This window comes from Hyla sarda, chromosome 1 (genome assembly GCF_029499605.1).
Source record: "Hyla sarda isolate aHylSar1 chromosome 1, aHylSar1.hap1, whole genome shotgun sequence".
NCBI classification, from domain to species: domain Eukaryota; kingdom Metazoa; phylum Chordata; class Amphibia; order Anura; family Hylidae; genus Hyla; species Hyla sarda.
This window is the reverse complement of record NC_079189.1, coordinates 342,389,411-342,417,403: the sequence shown is the minus strand read 5'-3', so window position 1 is coordinate 342,417,403 and position 27,993 is coordinate 342,389,411.

Here is a 27,993-nt window from a genome sequence, read left to right as displayed (position 1 = left end):
CTAGCGGTCGTGTCTCGTCGATTGGTTAGCACGGTCATCCACTTCATCACAAGTGACATCTGACACCCCCAGTCAACAGTCGGTGGGTTCCTCAGACACAACCCTCAGTTGGCATGGCCCGAGAGCAGTCCCTGTCCTCCCATTGCCTCTGTCCTATGCTGTTCCCTCCCCTACAGAAGTATCTTATGCTGTGGGTTCAGCTCCACTATTCACTAAGGACAATCTATACCCAGCCAAGAAGTGGAGGAGACATCCGCCACTTCCTCCACTAAGCGGGCAAGTAGTGACGAGGAGAGTGATGCGGGAGGTGGTGTTGCCAGGGTTCAGGGTCCTGAAGCAGACACTGTTGAGGAACCTGAGGAGAACATCAGTGACGTGCAGACACTTCTTGATGATGATGAAGCCGATCGCAATTGGTAGCCGGGTTCAGAAGGGGCTAAATCATCATCAGGAGAAGAGAGTTGCAGGTTGCCCCTGAGGCAGCAGCGGAGCCAGCACGGCGGTAGCATGGTTGGCAGTCAGCATGGTGGCAGAAATGGAAATTTTGGAGCCAAACGTTCCCGGGGGAGACCACCTGCTTCGCGGCAGCCTACCTTCCCGGAAGGTAGTGGAAGAGGGGTTCCTGGAGACGGCGGCAGTAGCAGTCAATTAGTGCGGACTGTTGGTGGGAAAATCAGCTACTTGGCAGGGTTGCAGTTTTTCATCAAGCATCTGGAGGAGGTTCACATAGCCACATGCAAGATATGTCGGCAGAAGGTGATGCGTGGCCAGGGTCCCAATGTTGGCACCACGGTCCTGTGTCAACATATGCTTCACCACCATAAAGCAGCCTGGGAGAACCATGGCTCTGATGTAGTGGTCCAGCCTGCTGCATCACCCAGTGGCACGCAGCTCCCTCTTTCAGCCAGCCAAGGCTCCACCACCTGTGCCGAAGGGAGCTGTGTGTCATACCCTCCTTCTGTCAATCCAGATGCTCCTGCCCCTCCTACTTTAAGTCATCCATTCCTGAATGTGCTCCTGTCTAAGTTGCTGGTGCTGCAGTCCCTCCATTTTCAAGTGGTGGACTCTTGGTGCACCTTTCAGAGAACTGATCACTTGTGCCAAGCCAAGGGGGAGAGTGCCAAGCCATCATTTCTTTGCGAAGAAGGCAGTACCAGCCCTGCACAATTTTGTGGAAAAGAAGGTAGTCCAGTCCTTGAGCCTGTCGGTGTGTACCAAAGTGCACGGCAGCACCAACGTCTGGAGCTGTAACTACGGTCAGGAACAATAAATGTCCTTTACGGCTCACTGGGTGAATGTGGTTGGGCAGATCACGCCTCTTCCTCCTCCATGCTCTCAGCCTGTTGGTCTTGTGACAGTGTGCGACTCCAGCTCCTCATCCTTCATCCTGTCTCCAGCCTCCACTGGCGAGACAAGTCTCAGTGGCCCTTCAGCATACCATGTGGGCAGGGCACGGCGGTGTCACGCTGGTCTTCACATGGTTTGACCGTGAAAAGAGTCACACAGGGGAGGAACTGCTAAAACTCATTCGTAAAGAAATTGGAGCATGGCTTACTCCACAAAAACTGTAAATGGGAACCATTGTGACTGACAACGGGAAGAACATCTTGCAGGCGCTGCGACTGGGAAGGCTGAGCCATGCACCCTGCGTGGAACACGTGTTCAATCTGGTTGTGAAGCAGTTCCTTAAGTGTTCCCCCCCCCCCATTTGCAAGACATCCTAACAATGGGAAGGAAACTTTGCATGCACTTCAGCCACTCGTACATAGTGTTGAGTGGCATAGGCCATATTCGAATTTGCGATATTTTGCAATTATATGGACAAATATTTGTTATATTTTCGCAAAATTTGCATATTTGCAGCCTTTTTTTATTATGCGCCATAAAATTCACATGCGCATGCGCATTCAACATAAATTTCGCATGTGCATGTGCAATATTGCATGATAAAAGAGCTAAAAGAAGGGAGGTATTAATATGTGGGAGAATTCGTATATGCGAATTTTCGGGCGCTCGCCAGTCTAACACAATAACTAGTATTGGAGCCTTGTTTACGCCAAAAGCTGGAAGCAGGGAGGGATGATCACTGTGATGTGTACTGTGGGAAAAAAGTGAATATTCGTCATTGCGCATATTTAGCGATATATTTGCGATAAATATTCGCATTGCGAATATTCGTGCCCAACACTACTCTTACACCACAAAGCACACCCTCCTTGAGCTGCAGCATCAGAACGGTGTCCCACAACATAGTCTGATTTGTGACGTTGCCACGCGTTGGAATTCCCCCCTCCATATGTTGGACCGACTGTACGAACAGAGAACAGCCATAACTGATTTTTTGGTGATTCAAGCGGATAGGGGTACTCCCCTGTGTAACTTCAATGTGAACCAGTGGCAGTTCATACGTGACACCTGCCATTTGCTCAGGAAGCCACATTATTAGTAAGTCGCCAGGATTACTTTGAGGAAGCCACATTATTAGTAAGTCGCCAGGATTATGGGATGAAAGACATCATTCCACTGCTTCATTTCTTACAACACGTGTTGGAAACGATGGCTGGTCAGGACACTGGAGATGTGGTGCCTACATCTCACAGCCACATGAGCTCTGTGGGGGCTGAACTGGAGGAGGAGAAGGAGGGGGAGGGGCACAGTGGAGCACAGTTGAGGTTTCGCCAAATGGGCGTTTTTTCTAGTAATCTGATAGGAGAGGAGGAGCAGGAGCAGCCAGAGGAGCTAGAGGGCTATGAGGAATGCGAGACAGAGGACCCAGACACACGTGGCAGTATGCAATGAAGATGGAGGCAGGGAGTCCCTCCGAGTCACTTGCACAAATGGAATGATGCATGCTCACCTGCTTGCATAGTGACAGCCGAATTGTCACCATTCAGCAGCGGGATGACTTCTGGATCGCCACCTTATTGGACCCTCACCACCACCACAAAATAGGGGCCTTTTTTACACCCACTGAAAGGGAGGACAAAATGATCTACTACAGAGGCATCCTATGTAGTCAGTTGGCCGGTGCCTATCCGCGCCATCGTTCATCCTCTCGCTGGTCTGAATCGAGGGGCTCCCTGTGCTCATCTTCCACTGCCATGGCTGCTAGGGAGGGGTGGGGTGGCAGTAGCAGCTCCATCAGGAGAAGCCTGATGAGTAGGTTTCTTCACCCGCATAGTGAAGCAACTCATCAGCAGCAGGTAGACCTGGAGCAGGATCTGAACCAGCAGGTGGTGGCATACCTTGACATGCCCATGCCAACACACCTTGAAGCCACCTCCAGGCTGTCTCATTCAGCCACTATGTGGTCTCTTCTCATGCTTCCGCCAACTCCAGGCTGTCATTCAGCCACTACATGGTCTCCTCATGCTTCAGCCACCTCCAGGCTGTGCCATTCATCCAATATATGGTTTACTGATGTTTCGGCCAGCTCCCGTCTGTGTCATTCAGCAACTACATGGTTTAGTGATGCTGCTGGGCCTAGGACATTACCTATATATGTTTATGGTAGCACTAGGTACCATACATCTTCATTTGAAATTGAAAATTCATCTTTTATTTTTAGAGATTGTGAGGCCCTATTGTCTCCTCATCTGCCGCCAACTCCAGGCTGTGCCATTCAGACACTACATGGTCTCCCCATACTGCCACAAACTCCAGGCAGTCATTCAACCACTATTTGGTTGCCTCATACTGATGCCACCTCCAGGCTGTCTCATTCAAGCAGCTATATGGTCTCTTCTCATGCTTCAGCCAACTCTAGGCTGTGCCATTCAGCCACTATATGGTCTCCTCCTACTAATGCCTCCAGGCTCTGTCATTGTGCTGCCATGTGACATGTGACTCCTTGTTAGATTTGGCCCTTTGTACCCACACGCAGGGGCCGGGACACTAAAACTTGGGAGTCAAAAGTTCAATTTCAAAACCCTCAATTTCAATTTAAAAATCATAAATTTCAATGGTCTCCTCATGCTTCTGCCAACTCCAGGCTGTGCCATTCAAACACTATATGTTCTCCTCATGCTTCAGCCAACTCCTGGCTGTGTTATTCAGCCAAGATATGGTTTACTGATGCTGGTGGGCCTGGGTCTGGCCCTAAACATTTTTTATGGTAGCACTAGCTACCCTAAATCTTCAATTAAAATTTCAAAATGTGTCTTTTTTTAAGGGATTGTGAAGCCCTGGTGTCTACTCATGCTGCTGCCAACTCCAGGCTGTGCCATTCAGACACTATATGTCTCCTCATGCTTCAGCCAACTCCAGGCTGTGACATTCAGGCAATATATGGTTTATTGATGCTGCTGGACCTGGGTCTGGGAATAAAAATTTGTTATGGTAGCACTAGCTACCCAAAATCTTCAGTTTAAATTTCAGAATTCATCTTTTAATCTTAGGGATTAAAAAGCCCCAGTGTCTACTCATGCTGCTTCCAACTCCAGGCTGTGCCATTCAAACACTGTATGGTCTCCTCATGCTTCAGCCAACTCCAGGCTGTGTCATTCAGGCAATATATGTGTCACGATGCCGGCTGGCAGGAGGTGGATCCTCTGTGCCAGAGAGGGATAGCGAGGACCGTGCTAGTGGACCGGTTCTAAGACACTACAGGTTTTCACCAGAGCCCGCCGCAAAGCGGGATGGTCTTGCTGCGGCGGTAGTGACCAGGTCGTATCCACTAGCAACGGCTCACCTCTCTGGCTGCTGAAGATAGGCGAGGTACAAGGGAGTAGGCAGAAGCAAAGTCGGACGTAGCAGAAGGTCGGGGGCAGGCGGCAAGGTTCGTAGTCAGGGGAGATAGCAAAGTTCTGGTACACAGGGTATAAACACACAAAAACGCTTTCACTAGGCTCTAGGGCAACAAGATCCGGCAAGGAAGTGCAAGGGAGGAGACTAGATATAGCCAGGAAACAGATGGGAACCAATTAAGCTAATTGGGCCAGGCACCAATCATTGGTGCACTGGCCCTTTAAGTCTCAGGGAGCTGGCGCGCGCGCGCCCTAGAGAGTGGAGCCGCGCGCGCCAGCACATGACCGCAGGAGACGGGAACGGGTAAGTGACCTGGGATGCGATTCGCGAGCGGGCGCGTCCCGCTGTGCGAATCGCATCCCCAACGGCCATGACAGGGCAGCGCTCCCGGTCAGCGCTGACCGGGGAGCTGCAGGGAGAAAGGCGCCGTGAGCGCTCCGGGGAGGAGCGGGGACCCGGAGCGCTAGGCGTAACAGTACCCCCCCCCTTAGGTCTCCCCTTCTCTTTATCGGGTAACTGTCTCCCCTGGGATGAGGACACCGGGAAAGGAAGGAGGGATTCCTCAACGGCAGGCAGAACCGCAGGAGTAGGAATGGGGAGAGAGGGCAGAGGGCGAGACCTGGCACGGGGCAGTGTGACACCAGGACGAGGGCCATGAGGGGACACAGAAGCTTGCCTGGGAGGGGGGGAGGGGCATTTCCTGTGGCAGGCAGAGTCCTTAATGACCTTAGGGGGACCGGATACAGGAGGAACCACAGAGTTACGGCAAGGGTTACTGGGAACCGGTTTTAGACAGTTCTTGGCACAAGAGGACCCCCAACTCTTGATCTCCCCAGTGGACCAATCCAGGGTTGGGGAATGAAGTTGAAGCCAGGGAAGTCCAAGGAGAATTTCCGAGGTGCAATTGGGGAGGACCAAAAGTTCAATCCTCTCGTGATGAGATCCGATGCTCATAAGAAGGGGCTCCGTGCGGAAACGTATGGTACAGTCCAACCTGGCTCCGTTGACCGCGGAGATGCGGAGTGGCTTGACAAGACGGGTCACCGGAATATGGAATTTATTCACAAAGGACTCCCGAATAAAATTCCCAGAAGCTCCAGAGTCCAGACAGGCCACGGCTGAGAGGGGAGAGCTGGCTGAAGTGGAAATCCGAACAGGTACCGTGAGACGTGGAGAAGCCGACTTGGCATCAAGAGACGCCACACCCACGAGAGCTGAGTGTGAGCGTGCGTTTCCCAGACGTGGAGGACGGATTGGGCAATCCACCAGAAAATGTTCAGTACTGGCACAGTACAAACAAAGATTCTCTTCCTTACGGCGATTCCTCTCTTCCAGGGTCAGGCGAGACCGATCCACTTGCATGGCCTCCTCGGCGGGAGGCCTAGGCGCAGATTGCAGTGGAGACGGTGGGAGAGGTGGCCAGAGATCTAAGTCTTTTTCCTGGCGGAGCTCTTGATGCCTCTCAGAAAAACGCATGTCAATGCGAGTGGCTAGATGAATGAGTTCATGCAGGCTAGCAGGAGTCTCTCGTGCGGCCAGAACATCTTTAATGTTGCTGGATAGGCCTTTTTTAAAGGTCGCGCAGAGAGCCTCATTATTCCAGGAAAGTTCAGAAGCAAGAGTACGGAATTGTATGGCGTACTCGCCAACGGAGGAATTACCCTGGACCAGGTTCAGCAGGGCAGTCTCAGCAGAAGAGGCTCGGGCAGGTTCCTCAAAGACACTTCGAATTTCCGAGAAGAAGGAGTGTACAGAGGCAGTGACGGGGTCATCACGGTCCCAGAGCGGTGTGGCCCATGACAGGGCTTTTCCAGACAGAAGGCTGACTACGAAAGCCACCTTAGACCTTTCAGTAGGAAACTGATCCGACATCATCTCCAGATGCAGGGAACATTGGGAAAGAAAGCCACGGCAAAACTTAGAGTCCCCATTAAATTTGTCCGGCAAAGACAGGCGGAGGCTAGGAGTGGCCACTCGCTGCGGAAGAGGTGCAGGAGCTGGCGGAGGAGATGGTTGCTGCTGCTGTAGCTGAGACTGAATCTGCTGTAGCTGCGACTGGAGTTGCTGAGTCATGGTGGTCAAGTACGACAGCTGGTGATCTTGTTGGGCAATCTGTCGGGCTTGCTGGGCGACCAGTGTGGGGAGGTCGGCGACAACAGGCAGAGGAACTTCAGCGGGATCCATGGCCGGATCTACTGTCACGATGCCGGCTGGCAGGAGGTGGATCCTCTGTGCCAGAGAGGGATAGCGAGGACCGTGCTAGTGGACCGGTTCTAAGACACTACAGGTTTTCACCAGAGCCCGCCGCAAAGCGGGATGGTCTTGCTGCGGCGGTAGTGACCAGGTCGTATCCACTAGCAACGGCTCACCTCTCTGGCTGCTGAAGATAGGCGAGGTACAAGGGAGTAGGCAGAAGCAAAGTCGGACGTAGCAGAAGGTCGGGGGCAGGCGGCAAGGTTCGTAGTCAGGGGAGATAGCAAAGTTCTGGTACACAGGGTATAAACACACAAAAACGCTTTCACTAGGCTCTAGGGCAACAAGATCCGGCAAGGAAGTGCAAGGGAGGAGACTAGATATAGCCAGGAAACAGATGGGAACCAATTAAGCTAATTGGGCCAGGCACCAATCATTGGTGCACTGGCCCTTTAAGTCTCAGGGAGCTGGCGCGCGCGCGCCCTAGAGAGCGGAGCCGCGCGCGCCAGCACATGACCGCAGGAGACGGGAACGGGTAAGTGACCTGGGATGCGATTCGCGAGCGGGCGCGTCCCGCTGTGCGAATCGCATCCCCAACGGCCATGACAGGGCAGCGCTCCCGGTCAGCGCTGACCGGGGAGCTGCAGGGAGAAAGGCGCCGTGAGCGCTCCGGGGAGGAGCGGGGACCCGGAGCGCTAGGCGTAACAATATGTTTTACTGATGCTGCTGGGCCTGGGTCTGGGAATAAAAAATTTGTTATGGTAGCACTAGCTACCCAAAATCTTCAGTTTAAATTTCAGAATTCATCTTTTAATCTTAGGGATTGTGAAGCCCTAGTGTCTACTCATGCTGCTGCCAGCTCCAGGCTGTGTCATTCAGCCACTATGTGGTCTCCTCATGCTGCCAACACCTCCACGCTGTGTCATTGAGCCACTATATGTCTCCTCATGCTTCAGCCTCATCCAAGCTGTGTCATTAAGCCACTATATGGTCTCCTCATGCAGCCAACACCTCCACGCTGTGTCATTCAGCCACTATATGGTCTCCTCATACTGAATGCACCTCCAACTGTGCGGCTCTGTGGCAGTGATTCTAAAAGCGATGCCTGTATGTCATACTGAATAACAGTATTATTTCACTACCCCAGCACACTCTATATGCGTGTTAAAACACAGCAAAGTGGCTCTCTGTAGGCCAGAAATAGCCGTTTTTAACCTGTTGGGGACATAGGACGTTTGAGAACGTCCTCGGTCTAGAGTAGTTAAGGACCGAGGACGTTCTCAAACGTCCTAGCAAAAACAGATCACTGCCGCGGCGCATGGCAGTGATCTGAGGGGAATGCCTGCTGTAATCATTCAGCAGGCATTCCCTGACATCACCGAGGGGGGTCCTGAGACCCCTCCCCCATGTCGGCGATCATCACAAATCGCAGGGGAAATCGCACCTGCGATTTGCGGCTATTCCGGGCTAATCGGGTCTATTGTGATAGACAACCCCGATCATCCTAACTGATAGGAGCAAGGTGGCACCCTGCCACCCCGCTCCTATCACCTGTGATAGGTCGTTCTCTTGTGAATGGCCTATCGCAGGCCTCAGGCCGGGGTCAGGGTTAACTTCCCCTGGTCTCCCCGCCCCTAGGTGTGCGGGGAGACCAGGGAAAGAAAGAAGATGGCGGCGGAGGGACCGCGGTACCTGGATCTCTGGAGGAGCAGCTGCGGCGGGGATCGGAGGAGCGGAGGACCAGGAGCGGCTGCGGCGGCGGATCGTTGGTGGGTAAGTGGACGTCGGCGGCGTTGTTAGTAGCAACAGTGAAGATCCGGTGATCTTCACTGTTGCTGCTAACAGTTTGAAAACTATAACTCCCAGCATGCCTAGGCAGCTTTTGGCTGTCTGGGCAGGCTAGGAGTTGTAGTTTTGCAACATCTGGATGGCCTCAGTTTGAAGACCACTGTATAATGGTCTTCAATCTGTGCTCTTCCAGATGTTGCACAACTACACATCTCAGCCTGCCCAGCCATGCTGGGAGTTGTAGTTCTCTAACATCTGGCCTTTCAGATATTGCAGAACTACAACTCCCAGCATGCCTGGACAGTCTCAGCAGGCTGGGAGTTGTAGTTTTGCAACAACTGGAGAGACACTGGTTGGGAAACATTGTCTGTTTCCTAACTCAGTGTTTCCCAACCCGTGTGCCACCAGCTGTGGCAAAACTATAACTCCCAGCATGCACTGATAGTCCATACATGCTATGAGTTATAGTTTTGCAGCAGCTGGAGTTCCAACTACAACCCCTAGCATGCAATTTGGTAGTCTGATCATGCTGGGAGTTGTAGCTTTGCAACAGCTGGATGCACATTTTTTCATAGAAAAAATTAACTTCCAGCTGTTGCAAAACTACAACTCCCAGCATGATCAGACTACCAAAGGGCATGCTGGGAGTTGTAGTTGGAACTCCAGCTGTTGCAAAACTACAACTCCCATTATGCATGGTCTATCAGTGCATGCTGGGAATTATAGTTTTGCAACAGCTGGAGGCACACGGGTTGGGAAACACTGAGTTAGGAAACAGACAATGTTTCCCAACCAGTGTCTCTCCAGTTGTTGCAAAACTACAACTCCCAGCCTGCCCCTGCCCATGTGACTGTACCCTAAAAACACTACACTACACTAACACAAAATAAAAAGTAAAAAACACTACATATACACATACCCCTACCCAGCCCCCCTACCCAATAAAAATGAAAACCGTCTGGTATGGCAGTGTTTCCAAAACAGAGCCTCCAGCTGTTGCAAAACAACAACTCCCAGTATTGTCGGACAGCCATTGACTGTCCTAGCATGATGGGAGTTTTGCAACAGCTGGAGGCACCCTGTTTGGGAATCACTGGTGTAGAATACCCCTATGTTCACCCCTATGCAAATCACTAATTTAGTCCTTAAATGCACATGGCGCTCTCTCACTTTGGAGCCCTGTCGTATTTCAAGGCAACAGTTTAGGGCCACATATGGGGTATCGCCGGCTTTTTCTCCTTTAACCCCTTATGAAAAGGTGAAGTTGGGGTCTACACCAGCATGTTAGTGTAAAAAAATGTAATTTTTCACAATAACATGCTGGTGTTGCCGCATACTTTTAATTTTCATAAGCGGTAAAGGGAAAAAAGCCCCACAAGATTTGTAACACAATTTTTCCCGAGTACGGAGATACCCCATATGTGGGCGCAAAGTGCTCTGCGGGCGCACAACAAGGCTCAGAAGGGAGAGTGCACCATGTACATTTGAGGTGATTTTCAGAGGGGTGGCTGATTGTTACAGCGGTTCTGACAAAAGCAAAAAAAAAAACACCCACATGTGACCCCATTTTGGAAACTACACCCCTCACGGAATGTAATGAGGGGTGCAGTGAGAATTTACACCCACAGGTATCTGACAGAGCTTTGGAAAAGTGATCTGTGAAAATGAAAAATTTAATTTTTCATTTGCACAGCCCACTGTTCTAAAGATCTGTCAAACACCAGTGGGGTGTAAATGCTCACTGTACCCCTCGTAACGTTCCTCAAGGGGTCTAGTTTCCAAAATAGTATGCCATGTGTTTTTTTTTTTTTGCTGTCCATAGGGGCTTCCTAAATGCGACATGTCCCCCGAGCAAAATTTGCTCTCAAAAAGCCAAATATGACTCCTTCTCTTCTGAGCATTGTAGTTCGCCCCTAGTGCACTTCAGGTCCACTCATGGGGTACCTCCATATTCAGAAGAGATGGGGTTACAAATTTTTGGGGGTCTTTTCTGCTATTATCCCTTGCAAAAATGTGAAATTTGGGGGAAAACCAACATTTTAGTGAAAAAATTTAACATTTTTTTTTTTACATATGCAAAAATCGTGAAACCCCTGTGGGGTATTAAGGCTCACTTTATTCCTTGTTACGTTCCTCAAGGGGTCTAGTTTCCAAAATGGTATGCCATGTGGGTTTTTTCTTTTTTGCTGTCCTGGCACCATGGGGGCTTCCTAAATGCGACATGCCCCCCAAAAACCATTTCAGAAAAACGTACTCTCCAAAATCCCCTTGTCGCTCCTTCCCTTCTGAGCCCTCTACTGCGCCCGCCGAACACTTTACATAGACATATGAGGTATGTGCTTACTCGAGAGAATATAAGTATAATTTTTCTCCTTTTACCCCTTGTAAAAATTCAAAAATTGGGTCTATAAGAACATGCAAGTGTAAAAAATGAAGATTGTGAATTTCCTCCTTCACTTTGCTGTTACTCCTGTGAAACACCTAAAGGGTTAAAACACTGACTGAATGTCATTTTGAATACTTTGGGGGGTGCAGTTTTTATAATGGGGTCTTTTATGGGGTATTTCTAATATGAAGACCCTTCAAATCCACTTCAAAACTGAACTGGTCCCTGAAAAATAATGAGTTTGAAAATTTTGTGAAAAATTGAAAAATTGCTGCTGAACTTTGAAGCTCTCTGATGTCTCCCAAAAGTAAAAACACGTAAATTTTATGATGCAAACATAAAGTAGACATATTGTATATGTAAATAAAAAAAATGTATGTGGAATATCCATTTTCCTTACAAGCAGAGAGCTTCAAAGTTAGGAAAATGCAAAATGTTCTAATTTTTCATGAAATTGAAGAAATGATGCAAGTTACCACAAAAATTTACCACTATGTTAAAGTAGAATATTTCACGAAAAAACAATCTCGGGATCAGAATGATAAGTAAAAGCATTTCAGAGTTATTAATGTTTAAAGGGACAGTGGTCAGATGTGCAAAAAACGCTCTGGTCCTTAGGGTCATAATGGGCTCAGTCCCCAAGGGGTTAATATAGATTTGCGGCAAATTTGGCACATCCACCGAATCGCATTTTTCAAAAGTTTGCTCATCTCTAGTTACTATGTTACCCAAGGAAACAACCTCAGATACAATAGTAAAGAGTATATGTTACAATTGCTTCTTAATCTAGTTCAAATCTTTTATACCTACATGGAATAATTCGACTCTTCTCAATGTCAGATATTTTTTCTCTAGATTTATCCATTTTCATTGTGTTTTATTTCTGTACTATTTAACCAAATGTTAATTGCTATTTTCATATGTAAAACTGGAATGTGCTAGCCAAAGTCAGGCTTGATGTTGTAGATTTCGGATGAACAATTTCTCTCCAAAATATTAAAGTGGTATTCCAGGATTTTTATTTTATTTGTATATTTGTTTACTCTTGTTTACAATTCTTCTGTGATTTTCACTCCAATATTTATTTTTAACAGCATACAAAATGAGTGTTGTCTCAGATTTTTCCCAGGTTGCAATGCGGCCGAGACCTGACCTCACTAGTCAGCTGATGACAGGGAGCCCGTCTACTTCAATGGGCGGAGGGATCGCTTGGTGGGAGAGAGATCAATCTGCAACTAATGCAACAGCTGTAGGCACCCTGATTGAAAGCCACATGTCTTTTGAATGGATGCAGCTCCTTTATGTTTCAATGGGTGGGGTGGCTGATGTGTGGGAGGGAGGAAAATGGAATTATGGGACTTGTAGGCAAAGAAGAAAACTCAAAAAGGAAATGCCAGTTCACAAAAAGCTAGCCACAGTGTTATGGTAATCTCACAACATAGCCATTTAGCCCCAAGACAAGCGCAGATCTTTCCTAAGCATATCCATTACTGTCTGCCAGGTACTTACTAAAAGTCATCGTACCACCAGGTAAATTATCACATTTACTGAAACCATTGTGAAAGCTGTGTGCTCTGTGGCAAAACTGTTCTGGATAAGTCATAACAACACAGAATATTTTAAAGTATAGGAATTAAGCACAAGAAAAACGAATAATGAGATGCATAATGTTTTCCAAATTATAGTGCACATAAAGTGGCCTCCAAGGAAAACTCACTCATAACTCTAAAAAAAAAAAAAAAACATAACACTGGTTTCTTGTGGCAAGTGTGAACACTCAAAAGCAGACTATCTTTTTTACAGAAAAGTTACAAGACTTTGATCATCTGGCTCTGATGTCACACTTTTATTGACTTGAAGATGTGCTTTAGGTTGCTATCATGTTGAAAGTCAAAATTCTTCTTTATCTTCAGTTCCCTGTCAGAATCTGGAAGGTTAAGTGACAAAATATCTGTGTTATTTTTTGACATTTGGAAACATATCTTTGATATTTGGAGCTATTCATCATCGTATACCCCTATCTTGAGTAAAATGTCATGTCCTAAATTATGGAAATAAGTCTCAAAGCATCATGCTGACACCTCCATGATGTAGTTTGGTAAATCTGGGGCTCTTTGCATATATTTAAAATAGTAAAATGCAATGAAGTACATAGAATACTATGGGCCCTGTGAGCAAAATGTGTGCCTGCCACAACAATGTGGTCATAAAGTTACCAAATAATTAGGGATGAGCGAATCGAATCTGACGAATCCGAATTTGTTACGAATTTTCGGAAAAACTCGATTTGCAACGAATGCGAATATTGCCACAATTCTATTGTGCAAATCACTTTACTACACTCCATTTGTGCTCAGGGCTTCCACTCGTGTTCTTGTCGCAAATGTGTACGCACCTGTAGAAAGCGTGTTAGGAGCAATAACTACGCAGTGCATCCCACTTCCGGTGTGGCAGGTATGACGGAAATACGACCCCTATTTGTCATGATGTTGTTGCTCTAAAAGCGTGTCAGTAACAACAACTCCGCCGTGCATCCTCCTACAACCGTGTAAGGTATAAAGAGTATACCGACACCTATATGCCGTGGTGTTGTTGCCCTGAAGATGTGTCAGTTACAACTACGCAGTGTATTCCCCTGCACACATGGCAGGTATGATGGGTATACCACCGTCTATGTGTCATGATGTTGTGACTATGAAAGCGTGTCAGTACCAACAACTATGCAGTGAATCTCCTGCAAACGTGGCAGGTATGATGGGTATACCACCACTTATGTGTTGTGATATTGTTGTTCCACAGACCTGTCCGTAACAAGAACGTGTCGTGATGTTGTTGCTCTGTAGACATGCCAGCAACCACAACTGCGCATTGCATCCCCCTGCAGATGTGGCAGGTACGAATGATAGACAACCACCTTGCGTCCTGATGTTGTTACTCTAAGATGTGTCAGTAATAACAACTATGCAATGAATCCCCCTGCAGATGTGGCAGGTACGAACCATATATGACCACCTACATGTTGTTATGTTGTTGCTCTGAAGGCGTTTTAGTAACAACAACAGCACGGTGCATCTGCCTGCAGACGTGGCAGGTATGAAGGTTATACAACCACCCAGGTGTCATGATGTTGTTGCTCTGAAAACATGTCAGTAACAACAACTGCACGGTGTATTCCCCTGCATACATTGCAGGTACGGAAGGTATACAACCACCAATATATCATGACATAATTGAAGACAAGTTAGTAACAACAACTACGCAGAGCAACCCCCTGCGGACATATCAGGTATGATTGGAAAAAACTACTGCAATACTATGAACATAAAGAACTGTATAATTGCCCTGCGTAATATGAATACCCTGAGCGCCTGAACCCAAAACACGAGCACGCATGAATGCTATGAATGTACGAAAAACTAGAGTGTGTGATCCGTGTGAATACCATAATCGTATGACCAGTATGAATGCCATGAACATGAACAGTAGCGATGTCATAGTGTCTGACCATTATAAATACTAAGAGTATGTGAAGATACCATAATCGTGTGAAGCGTATAGGTGCCTTGAGCGTATGACAGTAAGAGTACTGTGAGCGTATGATCAGTAATTGCCAAGAGCATAAGGATAGCATAAATACCGGGAGCATATGGATGGTGAATAGCAATGAATGTATAAACAGTATGAATACTATGAGCATATGAAACCACATAATTTCATAAGCATCCAAATCGTGTAATACTATACTTGCATACACAACATAAATGTCAAGAGCGTAAAAACAGCATCAATGCCTCGAGCACATGACAACAAGTGCCAAGGGCGTGAACAGTATAAATACTGTGGGCTAACGAACAGTATAGATGCCATTTGCGTATGAAAGGAATGAATGCCATAAGTGAATTATTGGCGTATGAAAAGTATAAACCACCACTAGCGCATGAACAGTATGTCCATGAGCGAATGCACAAAATAATAATATGAGTGAATGAGCAGTATAATTATAAACGTATGCAGGATGTAAGTATTCTGAGCGTATAAATAGAATAACTTCTATAAGTGTGTGAACAGCATAAATACTAAGAGCGTATTGTTACGCCTAGCGCTCCGGGTCCCCGCTCCTCCCCGGAGCGCTCACGGCGCCTTTCTCCCTGCAGCTCCCCGGTCAGCGCTGATCGGGAGCGCTGCCCTGTCATGGCCGTTGGGGATGCGATTCGCACAGCGGGACGCGCCCGCTCGCGAATCGCATCCCAGGTCACTTACCCGTTCCCGTCTCCTGCGGTCATGTGCTGGCGCGCGCGGCTCCGCTCTCTAGGGCGCGCGCGCGCCAGCTCCCTGAGACTTAAAGGGCCAGTGCACCAATGATTGGTGCCTGGCCCAATTAGCTTAATTGGTTCCCATCTGTTTCCTGGCTATATCTAGTCTCCTCCCTTGCACTTCCTTGCCGGATCTTGTTGCCCTAGAGCCTAGTGAAAGCGTTTTTGTGTGTTTATACCCTGTGTACCAGAACTTTGCTATCTCCCCTGACTACGAACCTTGCCGCCTGCCCCCGACCTTCTGCTACGTCCGACTTTGCTTCTGCCTACTCCCTTGTACCTCGCCTATCTTCAGCAGCCAGAGAGGTGAGCCGTTGCTAGTGGATACGACCTGGTCACTACCGCCGCAGCAAGACCATCCCGCTTTGCGGCGGGCTCTGGTGAAAACCAGTAGTGGCTTAGAACCGGTCCACTAGCACGGTCCACGTCAATCCCTCTCTGGCACAGAGGATCCACTACCTGCCAGCCGGCATCGTGATAGTAGATCCGGCCATGGATCCCGCTGAAGTTCCTCTGCCTGTTGTCGCCGACCTCCCCACACTGGTCGCCCAGCAAGCCCGACAGATTGCCCAACAAGATCACCAGCTGTCGTACTTGACCACCATGACTCAGCAACTCCAGTCGCAGCTACAGCAGATTCAGTCTCAGCTACAGCAGCAGCAACCATCTCCTCCGCCAGCTCCTGCACCTCTTCCGCAGCGAGTGGCCACTCCTAGCCTCCGCCTGTCTTTGCCGGACAAATTTAATGGGGACTCTAAGTTTTGCCGTGGCTTTCTTTCCCAATGTTCCCTGCATCTGGAGATGATGTCGGATCAGTTTCCTACTGAAAGGTCTAAGGTGGCTTTCGTAGTCAGCCTTCTGTCTGGAAAAGCCCTGTCATGGGCCACACCGCTCTGGGACCGTGATGACCCCGTCACTGCCTCTGTACACTCCTTCTTCTCGGAAATTCGAAGTGTCTTTGAGGAACCTGCCCGAGCCTCTTCTGCTGAGACTGCCCTGCTGAACCTGGTCCAGGGTAATTCCTCCGTTGGCGAGTACGCCATACAATTCCGTACTCTTGCTTCTGAACTTTCCTGGAATAATGAGGCTCTCTGCGCGACCTTTAAAAAAGGCCTATCCAGCAACATTAAAGATGTTCTGGCCGCACGAGAGACTCCTGCTAGCCTGCATGAACTCATTCATCTAGCCACTCGTATTGACATGCGTTTTTCTGAGAGGCATCAAGAGCTCCGCCAGGAAAAAGACTTAGATCTCTGGCCACCTCTCCCACAGTCTCCACTGCAATCTGCGCCTAGGCCTCCCGCCGAGGAGGCCATGCAAGTGGATCGGTCTCGCCTGACCCTGGAAGAGAGGAATCGCCGTAAGGAAGAGAATCTTTGTTTGTACTGTGCCAGTACTGAACATTTTCTGGTGGATTGCCCAATCCGTCCTCCACGTCTGGGAAACGCACGCTCACACTCAGCTCTCGTGGGTGTGGCGTCTCTTGATGCCAAGTCGGCTTCTCCACGTCTCACGGTACCTGTTCGGATTTCCACTTCAGCCAGCTCTCCCCTCTCAGCCGTGGCCTGTCTGGACTCTGGAGCTTCTGGAAATTTTATTCGGGAGTCCTTTGTGAATAAATTCCATATTCCGGTGACCCGTCTTGTCAAGCCACTCCGCATCTCCGCGGTCAACGGAGCCAGGTTGGACTGTACCATACGTTTCCGCACGGAGCCCCTTCTTATGAGCATCGGATCTCATCACGAGAGGATTGAACTTTTGGTCCTCCCCAATTGCACCTCGGAAATTCTCCTTGGACTTCCCTGGCTTCAACTTCATTCCCCAACCCTGGATTGGTCCACTGGGGAGATCAAGAGTTGGGGGTCCTCTTGTGCCAAGAACTGTCTAAAACCGGTTCCCAGTATCCCTTGCCGTAACTCTGTGGTTCCTCCTGTATCCGGTCCCCCTAAGGTCATTAAGGACTCTGCCTGCCACAGGAAATGCCCCTCCCCCCCTCCCAGGCAAGCTTCTGTGTCCCCTCATGGCCCTCGTCCTGGTGTCACACTGCCCCGTGCCAGGTCTCGCCCTCTGCCCTCTCTCCCCATTCCTACTCCTGCGGTTCTGCCTGCCGTTGAGGAATCCCTCCCTCCTTTCCCGGTGTCCTCATCCCAGGGGAGGCAGTTACCCGATAAAGAGAAGGGGAGACCTAAGGGGGGGGGGTACTGTTACGCCTAGCGCTCCGGGTCCCCGCTCCTCCCCGGAGCGCTCACGGCGCCTTTCTCCCTGCAGCTCCCCGGTCAGCGCTGACCGGGAGCGCTGCCCTGTCATGGCCGTTGGGGATGCGATTCGCACAGCGGGACGCGCCCGCTCGCGAATCGCATCCCAGGTCACTTACCCGTTCCCGTCTCCTGCGGTCATGTGCTGGCGCGCGCGGCTCCGCTCTCTAGGGCGCGCGCGCGCCAGCTCCCTGAGACTTAAAGGGCCAGTGCACCAATGATTGGTGCCTGGCCCAATTAGCTTAATTGGTTCCCATCTGTTTCCTGGCTATATCTAGTCTCCTCCCTTGCACTTCCTTGTCGGATCTTGTTGCCCTAGAGCCTAGTGAAAGCGTTTTTGTGTGTTTATACCCTGTGTACCAGAACTTTGCTATCTCCCCTGACTACGAACCTTGCCGCCTGCCCCCGACCTTCTGCTACGTCCGACTTTGCTTCTGCCTACTCCCTTGTACCTCGCCTATCTTCAGCAGCCAGAGAGGTGAGCCGTTGCTAGTGGATACGACCTGGTCACTACCGCCGCAGCAAGACCATCCCGCTTTGCGGCGGGCTCTGGTGAAAACCAGTAGTGGCTTAGAACCGGTCCACTAGCACGGTCCACGTCAATCCCTCTCTGGCACAGAGGATCCACTACCTGCCAGCCGGCATCGTGACACGTATGGACAGTTTAACTGCTATAAGAGTATAACTGTATACCAACCCTGAGCGTGTGAATTTTACAGTGCCATGAACCCACAAGCGTGTGAAGAGGGATAAATTCCATGCATGTACTAACAGTCTAAACACTATTATAAACAGTATAATACAATGAGCGTACGCACAATATGAATGCCCTGGCTTATTAAACGTATCGCTGCCATGGCTGTGTCAACCGTATAGATGTCAAGCGTGTGAAAAGAGTAACAATGCCATTAAGGCATGGAATTAAATGCTAAGACATAATACAGAAAAACTACGAAACATAAATGTTATCACCTACACATTGTGACATCGCTAACATGTGTGCCTATTGTGAACTCGACACGTGTACCCACTGAAAATGCTATGCAGATTACATCCTACAAATGCAAAAAGGCATACTCACCGAGCACAACAGACGTGTAAATACTGATGCAAGAACATATGCGCCCACAAATATTATGAACATATACGTACTGCTGACACTAACAAGTCTACAACAGGAATGCACCATAAACACTAAAACGCATGAAACTAAATGAAATGAACGTTTACGCACTGTAAATACTACCATTAAATATGTACACCATATCAATGCTAAAAGAGCTATGCGACATACAGATAATACATATAAATATAACCGTATGTATTGTAACTAAATAAATACGATACCGCATGTATTGAATAACACTTTAATCGTGTGAACTGCATATAAGACCACACCACACTATGAAGTCATGAGCGTATACCCAGTGTAGGTACCGTGAGCTAACGCCTGTTAAAAGTGCCATGAGTGTATGACCAGCATTTCTGCCATGAGCGTATGAACAGTGTAAACAACTTGTGTATACGAACGGAATAAAGCGCTATAAAATGTGTGCACAGAAAGAGTACCCAGAGCGTATGAACTGTGTGACTACAATGAGCGTATGAATCGGAAATCTATGGACAAATGCAGAAATGCAGCAAAACTGTAGACATATACTGCTATGAGATGCTAAAGGAAAGCAATTACAACTGAAAACTCCTAGCGTATGTATATTTTATCTACTAGTGCATAAACATTATAACAACTACCAGCGTACAACTACTAGCATATGTACAGTATGACAACCGATAGTGAATGTATAGTATAACAACCACTTGTGTATGTACTGTAACTAATAGCGTATGTATAATGTAAAACTACTAGTAAATGTACAATAGAAATGATACCAATGTAATTCTCGCATACATGATACCAGTGTATAGTGAAAACAACTACTAGCAAATGCACCGTATCAAACCTATGAACATGTGTACCATATGTCAATAACTAGAGCAGAATGGTACCGGTCCATGTATAAATGGTACCAGTATGTGTACCTTATATCAATTAATAGCTTATGTACAGTGTAATAGAACAGCATATGTACAGTATAACACCTGACCAGAATCATACAGTGACATCAATAGTAACGACCATATGCAGCTCACCTTTCAGCACAGAAAGCGCTGGATGAGAGCGTGCAGGACCCAGCAGCGTCCCCTGACCTCCTGTCATACCCCCCGTACTCCATGGTCTGCAGAGAACTTGCCCCGCCTACCAAGGAAAAACTTAACACCCCGGTACCGAAGCCTCCAGCTGATACCCGTGGGACTCGGAGTGTCACCCGGTGGGATCAAATGACCCAAGGCAGACACTAGATGTGCCGACAGACCTTGCCGTAGCCTCGCCCAGCCCCCCGCCCCCGAATTCCCCATCATACCTGAACAGCCAGGAAAGAACGCAGTCTCAGATAGCGAAGGGGCCGCACCTGCACCCCCCTTTGCATCCCCGCCTGACTCCCGGATCCTGCAGCGTTTGACCTTACACGATTACCGCAGCTTCATGTACCACTATGAGAGGGAAAGCCTCAGCTGCCATGGCTCCTGCAAGTTGCACATGCGCCAACAGTTTCCACCAACACACGGTTCCTCTGCAAAAACGTCACACACGCCCTGCCAGTGGGAGCTATATACAGGTGTTATATACACCTGCCCCCACCCACAACCCCTATATGCCCCGCCTAGAATACTCCAGCCCCTTGCACAAATACAGCCTGATAGGCTTAACACTGCGGTTCAGACTCCAGGGCATCTAAAATGACAGATCCACATGTCAGGACATGGGACAATGAATCATGTGGAGGCGGGAACAAGGGTCGGCGGGATGACCCTGAATCACATGCAGCATGCAGCCTATCAGCAGCCAGTCACCCCTGTGATGTCACAGCCCTATATAATCGGCAGCCATCTTCCAGCCAGTGACTTCAGCCTTTCATTGCAGAGAGAGTGGGACAGAGACAGACACAGAAAAGCATTTTTACACCAGCAATTGACCTCAAGCCAAATTCAAGCCTACAAGCACTGATAGGGAAGGGAGAGAAATTGAGAGAGAACGCTCACCTGTGGGTGTATTACAGCAGGCTGCCAGCAGCGATTCACCTCAAGTCCAAGTCCAGTCTACATGCACTGATATAGAAAAGAGAGAGAGTGAGAGAGAAAGTGCATTTTTTGGGTGTATTACAGCAGTGATTCACCTCACGCCCAATTCCAGCCTACAAGCACTGAAGCGAGTGAGAAATTGTGAAAGGCCAGCCAAAAGTACACACCTGCTGGTGTTGTAGACAAATACTGTTTTAAGCGGCGTACTGGAGTGCCTTGAACTTCCCTTATAATTGCATACCACATCCTGTTAAAGTCTAAAGGGCCTAGTTCATTGCAAGGCCAGACAAAAGTACACACCTGCTGTGCTCTAGCGTATTGTCCTCCACTCATATATGCACTAAGTATGTCAGGTAGAGAAGCGCCGAGACTTGCACAGAGGAGTGGCAGACACCTAAATTCATCAGGCTGTGGTCACAGCAGACTAGGGGTGAATGGCAGCAGGTATTACAGCGGTGTCCAAACGGTAGCCCTCCAGATGTTGCCAAACTACAACTCTCAGCATGCCTAGACTGACCCAGGCATGCTGGGAGTTGTAGTTCTGTAACATCTGTCAATTCCGATTTTGCAATTTTCAAATTTTGAAAATTGCTACTATATTTTGAAGCCCTCAAATTTTTTCAAAAAGTAAAAATATGTCTATTTTATGATGCCAACATAAAGTAGACATATTGTATTTGTGAATCAATATACAATTTATTTGGAATATCAATTTTCCTTACAAGCAGAGAGTTTCATTGGGGATTTTTCACCAAAAAAGGATTCAAGTAACGACGAAATTTACCACTAAAATAAAGTAGAATATGTCATGAAAAAACAATCTTAGAATCAGAATAATCAGTAAAAGCATCTAAGAATTATTAATGCTTAAAGTGACGGTGGTCAGAATTGCAAAAAAAGGTCTGCATCCTTAAGGTGAAAATGACCTGCGTGCTATTCACTGAGGACGATCTAATAGAGGACAGTATGCAGCTAATACCCAGCCAGGAAGTGGAGGAGACATCCACCGCTTCCTCTGCTAGGCGGGCAAGTAGTGATGAGGAAAGTGGTGTGGGAGGTTGTGTTGCCAGCATTCACGCTCCTGAAGCAGACACTGTTAAAGAGCTTGAGGAGGACATCAGTGACGTGCAGACACAACGCGATGATGATGGGAGCCAGGGGCAGAAGGGGCTTCATCATCATCAGGAGAAGAGAGTTGCAGGTTTCTTGTGAAGCAGCAGCTGAGCCAGTAAGGTGGTAGCATGGTTGGCAGTCAGCATGGTGGCAGGAGTGGAAAGTCTGGAGCCAAACATGCCCAGGGTAGACCACCTGCTTCGCGACAGCCTACCTTCCTGGGAAGTAGTGAAACAGGGGTTCCTGGAGTCGGCGGCAGTAGCAGTCAATCAGTGCGGACTGTTGGTGGGAAAATCAGCTTACCGGCGGTTTGGCAGTTTTCATTCAAGAATCCGGAGGAGGTTAACATGGCCATATGCAAGATGTGTCCGCAGAAGGTGAAGCGTGGCCAGGGTCCCAATGTTGGCATCACAGCCCTGCCTCAACACATGCAGTGCCACCATAAAGCGGCCTGGGAGAACCGTGGTTCCAATGTGGTGGTCCAGCCTGCTGCATCACCCAGTGGCACGCCGTTACCGGTTTCAGCCAGCCAAGCCTCCACCACCTCAGCTGAAGGAGGTTGTCTGTCTACTCATCTTCTGTAGCTCCAAATGCTCCTGCTCCTCTTACTTCAACTCAGTCATTGCACCAGCAATCCATCGGCGAAGTCATGTCCAAGAGATAGCAGTATGCGCCCACTCATCCAACGGCACAGAAGCTGAATGTGCTCCTGTTGCTGTTGCTTCAGTCCCTCCCGTTTCAAGTGGTGTACTCTGCACCTTTTAGGGAACTGATGGCTTGTGCCGAGCTGAGGTGGAAAGTCCGAAGCCATCATTTCTTTGCGAAGAAAGCAGTACCAGCCCTGCACAATTTTGTGGAACAGAAGGGGGGCCAGTCCTTGAGCCTGTCAGTGTGTACCAAAGAGCAAAGGAAGCACCAACGTGTGGAGCTGTAACTACGGTCAGGGACAATACATGTCCTTTACGGCCACTGGGTAAATGTGGTTCCTGCATAGCCACAACAGCAACTTGTACAGATCACGCCGCTTCCGCTTCCACGCTCTCAGGCTGTTGGTCCAGTGAGAGTGTGCGACTCCGCCTCCTTATCCTCCTTCGTGTCCTCAGCCTTCACTGCACGAACAAGTCTCTGTGCCCCTCTAGCTTACCATGTGTGCAGGGCACAGCGGTGTCACGCTGTTCTTCACATGGTTTGCCTTGTCGAATGGAGTCACACAGGGGAGGAACTGCTAAAAGAAATCGAATCATGGCTTATTCCACAAAAACTGGAAATGGGAGCCATGGTGACTGACAACGGAAAGAACATCTAGCATGAACTGCGACAAGGAAGCCTGAGCCATGCGCCTTGCATTACACAAATGTTCAATCTGGTTGTCAGGTGGTTCCTGATGTGTTCCCCCACAACTGCAAGACATCCTAACAATGGGAAGACAACTTTGCATGGACTTCAGCCACTTGTACACCGCAAAGCACACCCTCCTTGAGCTGCAGCGTCAGAACGGTATCTCCCCAACATAGTCTGATTTGCGACGATTCCACACGTTGGAATTCCACCTTCCATATGTTGGGCCGATACGAACAGAGAAAAGCCATCACTGATTTCTTGATAATCCAAGCAGATCGGAAGACTACCCTGTGTAACTTCAATGTCAACCAGTGGTAGCTCATACGTGACACCTGCTGTTTGCTCAGGACCTTTGAGGAGGAGGGGGAGGGGCACAGTGGAGCACAGTTTAGCTTTCACCAGTTGGGCATTTTTCTAGTCATCTGACAGGAGAGGAGGAGCAGGAGCAGCCAGAGGAGCTAGAGGGTTATGAGGAAGGCGAGCCAGAGGACCCAGACACACCATGGCAGGATACAGTGGAGATGGAGGCAGGGAGCCTCTCCGAGTAACTTGCACAAATGGCACGATGCATGCTTAATTGCTTGCGTAGTGACTGCCGAATTGTCACCATTCAGCAGGATGACTTCTGGCTCTCAACCTTATTGGACCCTCGCTATCGGCACAAATTGGGAGCCTTTTTTACACCCACTGAGAGGAAGGACAAACTGACCTACTACAGAGACATCCTACATACACAGTTGGCCAATGAATATCTGCACCATCATCCATCCTCTCGCAGGTCTGACTCGGGGGGCCCTCTCCGCTCACCTTCCACTGCCATGGCTACTGAGGAGGGGTGGAGTGGCAGGAGCAGTACCAGCTCTATCAGCAGCAGCCTGAGTCTACAGTCGCTGATGAGTAGCTTTCTTAACCCACATAGATAAGCAACTCATCAGCAGCAGGTGGACCTGAGCCAGCAGGTGGTGGCATACCTTGATATGACCATGCCAACACACCTTGAAGATCCACTGGACTTCTGTGCAGCCAAACTTGATTTGTGGCCGCAACTAGCAGAATTTGCCCTGGAAAAGCTGTCCTGCCCCCCCAGTAGTGTGCCATCAGAGCGGGTTTTTTCTGCGGCGGGGGCAATTGTAACCCCAAGGAGAACTTGTCTGTCCACGAAAAATGTGGAGAAACTGACCTTTGTGAAGACGAATCAGGCATGGATCAGCCAGGATTTCCACCCACCAATGCCTGATGCATATGAGTAGATTGACCATGGTGCCACACCAACACTTCACAATTATGGATAGTTCAAAAAATATTTAAGGTGCTGCTCCCCAGTTACAGAAATTCCTCTGCATCAGACCGCAAGTAAGTATTGAGGATATACATTAGCATAATCTTTCTTAGGATAAAATATATGTGCCCAAATATTTTTTTTTTTTATCAAACAAAAGGAAAGGTGTGCAAAAAAACACCATGTGCAACCTACACCACCATGTATTGATGTGAGGCAAAGACCTCTAAAAGGTGGAAGGGAACAAGTTATGGTTCATTGTAACTGGTGGGGGTAAAAACTTCCCCTGTAAGGCCCTACTCTCGCAATATTAATGTAACAGCCAGGCTCTGGCCAGACACGCTGGCCTTGAGCACGCTGTCATGTCTCTGTTACCGGCGGGGCTGGGATCCACATCGCGGGACGTGCCCGCATGCAAATCCCAGCCCGTCACTCACCTTCCTCTGCCTCACTGTGTTCCTGTCCTCGCAGCTCTGTTTCTTAAAGGGCGAGTGCCCAATTAATTAAAGTGATTACACCTGTCCCCGGCCCATATATTCCTGCTCCTCCCTTGCTTCCCTGCCAGATCTTTGGTTGTTTATGCCATAGTGAAGTCCTGTGTCTTGCTACTGTGTACCTGTTCCCTGTTTCCCTAGTCTACCCTGTACCTGTGTACTTGCCCTGACCTTCTGCCATCTGCCACGTCCTGCCAGTGTCCTTCCGTGCCACACCATCCCCCCAGCTACCTGTGTGGACGAGTTGTGCCAGGGGTAGCGACCCGGGTGCCGCCTGCCGCAGCAAGACAATCCCGCTTTGCGGCGGGCTCTGGTGAAGACCAGCGGCACCTTAGACTCCACTCCCCGGCACAGCTCACGTCTACATCCACACAGGCCCCGAGGAGAGGATCCACCTTCTGCTATCCACCTGCTGTGATTCCTAACAATTAATTCCCTTCTTGGCAAGTGTTACTTGTCCTAAAAAGAACAGCCCCATACAGGAACCTCTGCCTATTTCCACCTGCAAACACTGACATTTTCCAGGATTTTAGGAGGAAATAGGGAGCGTTTCCCATGTGGGGCCGCCCTTTTTAGGGCTAGTAACAATTGCTAAGAAAGGAATTAAAAGGGCAAAAGTAGAGCCTTACAGGGGAATTTTTTTACCCCCACCTGCTACAATGGACATTATATTGTTCCCTTCCCCTTTTTCGAGGAACGTATTACTTGTCTTAAAAAGGGCGGTCACCCACCACCCCACTATGTCACCGGGTCACTTTCAGAACTCCTGATGCTGCTGATTCCAGCTCCAGGCTGTCTCATACTGCCACCATATGTTCTCCTCATGCTGATGCCAGCTCCAGGCTGTCTCATTCTGCTACCATATGCTCTCCTCATGCTTATGCCAGCTCCAGCCTGTCTCATTCTGCCACCATATGTTCTCCTCATGCTGCCGCCAACTCCAGGCTGTGTCATTCAGCTCCTATATGTTCTACTCATGCTGCTACCAACTACAGGCTGTGTCATTCAGCCACTATATGGTCTCCTCATGCTGCCGCCACCTACAGGCTGTGTCATTCAGCCACTATATGGTCCCTGCAAGACCCTTACAGCCTTGGTCACATGTAGTGGGGAACTTTCTGAGTTCCAAAGGAGAGGGGAAGACCAAAGGGGGGGGGGTACTGTTACATCTGCATCCCGCTTTGCGGCAGGCTCTGGTGAAAACCAGCGGCACATTAGACTCCTCTCCCTGGCATGGCTCACGTCCTCATCCACACAGGCCCTGAGGATCCACCACCTGCCGTTACAGTTTAGCTACTTGGACTGAAGCTTTCTTGGGAGGTAGGAAAGGTTTACTGCCGTAGATAGAGTAATTGGCATTTGTCTACATTTATTTTGTATCCCGAAAATGTTTCAAACGTCCTCAGAGCTTCAAAGACACCCTGTAATTGTGTCTGGTTGACTTAAATATAAAAGTGTGTCATCTGTAAAACACCTGACTTTTATTTCCATAGAGCCAACTCTGATACCCTGATAAATAGTGAGTTGTAAAAAGTGTTGTGCTAGAGGTTCCAGTGCTTATTTAAAAAGGAGGGTTGAAAGTGGACACCCCTGCCTTGTACCATGTTGAAGAGGGTAAGGGTCAGAAAGATGACCAGGCAGATTAATTTTAGACATGGGAGCGGCATATAAGGCTTTCAAGAATATTTGGAATTGGCCCACAATGCCCGCTTTCATTAAAACAATAGCCAGCCAGGTCCAATCAACATTATCAAATGCTTTTTTGGCATCTAAGGCCAACAATGCCGAGACCTGGCTAGAATATGGTTGGGAATTCACAGCTCCCTGAACCGCCAGAACCGTCCTCAAATTACATATCGCCGCCCTGCCCTTTAGAAATACTACCTCGTGGGGTTCAATTAACTTAGGTAATAAGATGGCCAACCTATCCGCTAGCAACTTGGATATTATTTTCATGTCAACATCAATTAAAGAAATGGGATCGTACGCTCCTGGTAGAGAGGGGTCCTTGTCCTCTTTATGTAGAACTTTAATGTCGGCCAAATTGCTAGATATGATGTTCATATATATTGCACGTAGAACTGGGCTAATTTTATCGTTGAGTGTTTTAAAAAACTCTCCCGAAAACCCATCAGGGCCAGGCGCCTTGTGATTTTTAAGGTTTTTGATCCACCTCTTCGACAGTGATAGGGGCATTGAGGATATTTCTATCTTCCTCTGATAAGGATGGCAAAGACAGATTGTTGAGAAAGTTTTCACCCGCTTCCATATTTAAATGTTGTTTAGCATATAGTGCCTGATAAAACTGTTTGAAGATGTCAACTATTTCCCTAGGTCATTTACGCAGAGTGCCTGACCTGTCTCTCATCAGTCTGATAGGGTCTATTTGTCTTTGTCCCCTCTCCATGTTTGCTAGTATTTTGCCCGATTTGTTGCCAAATTTGTAAAAGTTAGACGCAATTCGGTCTCTGTGGTAGGTGTCCACTGGCGCCTGAGAAGTCTCAAAAGCACGTTAAGCCTGTACCCAGGACTCTTTCCTCTCTTCCAATGGCGAGGTGAGGAAGGTAGTTTAAGCCTGTCTTAAAGTGTTTGTCGAGATTGAATATTTCTCCCTTGCCATCTTTTTATGGTTTATGATATGTGCAATAATTGTTCCTCTCAACACTGCTTTACCCGCCTCCCAAAATAGATAAGGATCACTCACGTGTTCACTATTTTAGGTAGAATATTCCTCCCACCAGTGTCCCAGGTTATGTTATGCGTTCTGGCCGCGCACGCTGGCTGTGAGTGAATGGTCCTGTTACCTGCTGCTGCTTCTGGCGGGGTTAGGATTCGCATCGCGGAATGCGCCCGCATGTGAATCCCAGTCAGTCACTCACCAGGTGCTTCCTGCCCCCGCCTCTGCCTCTCTGCTCCGGCATGCTTGTCCCCATCCTCTAGGGCG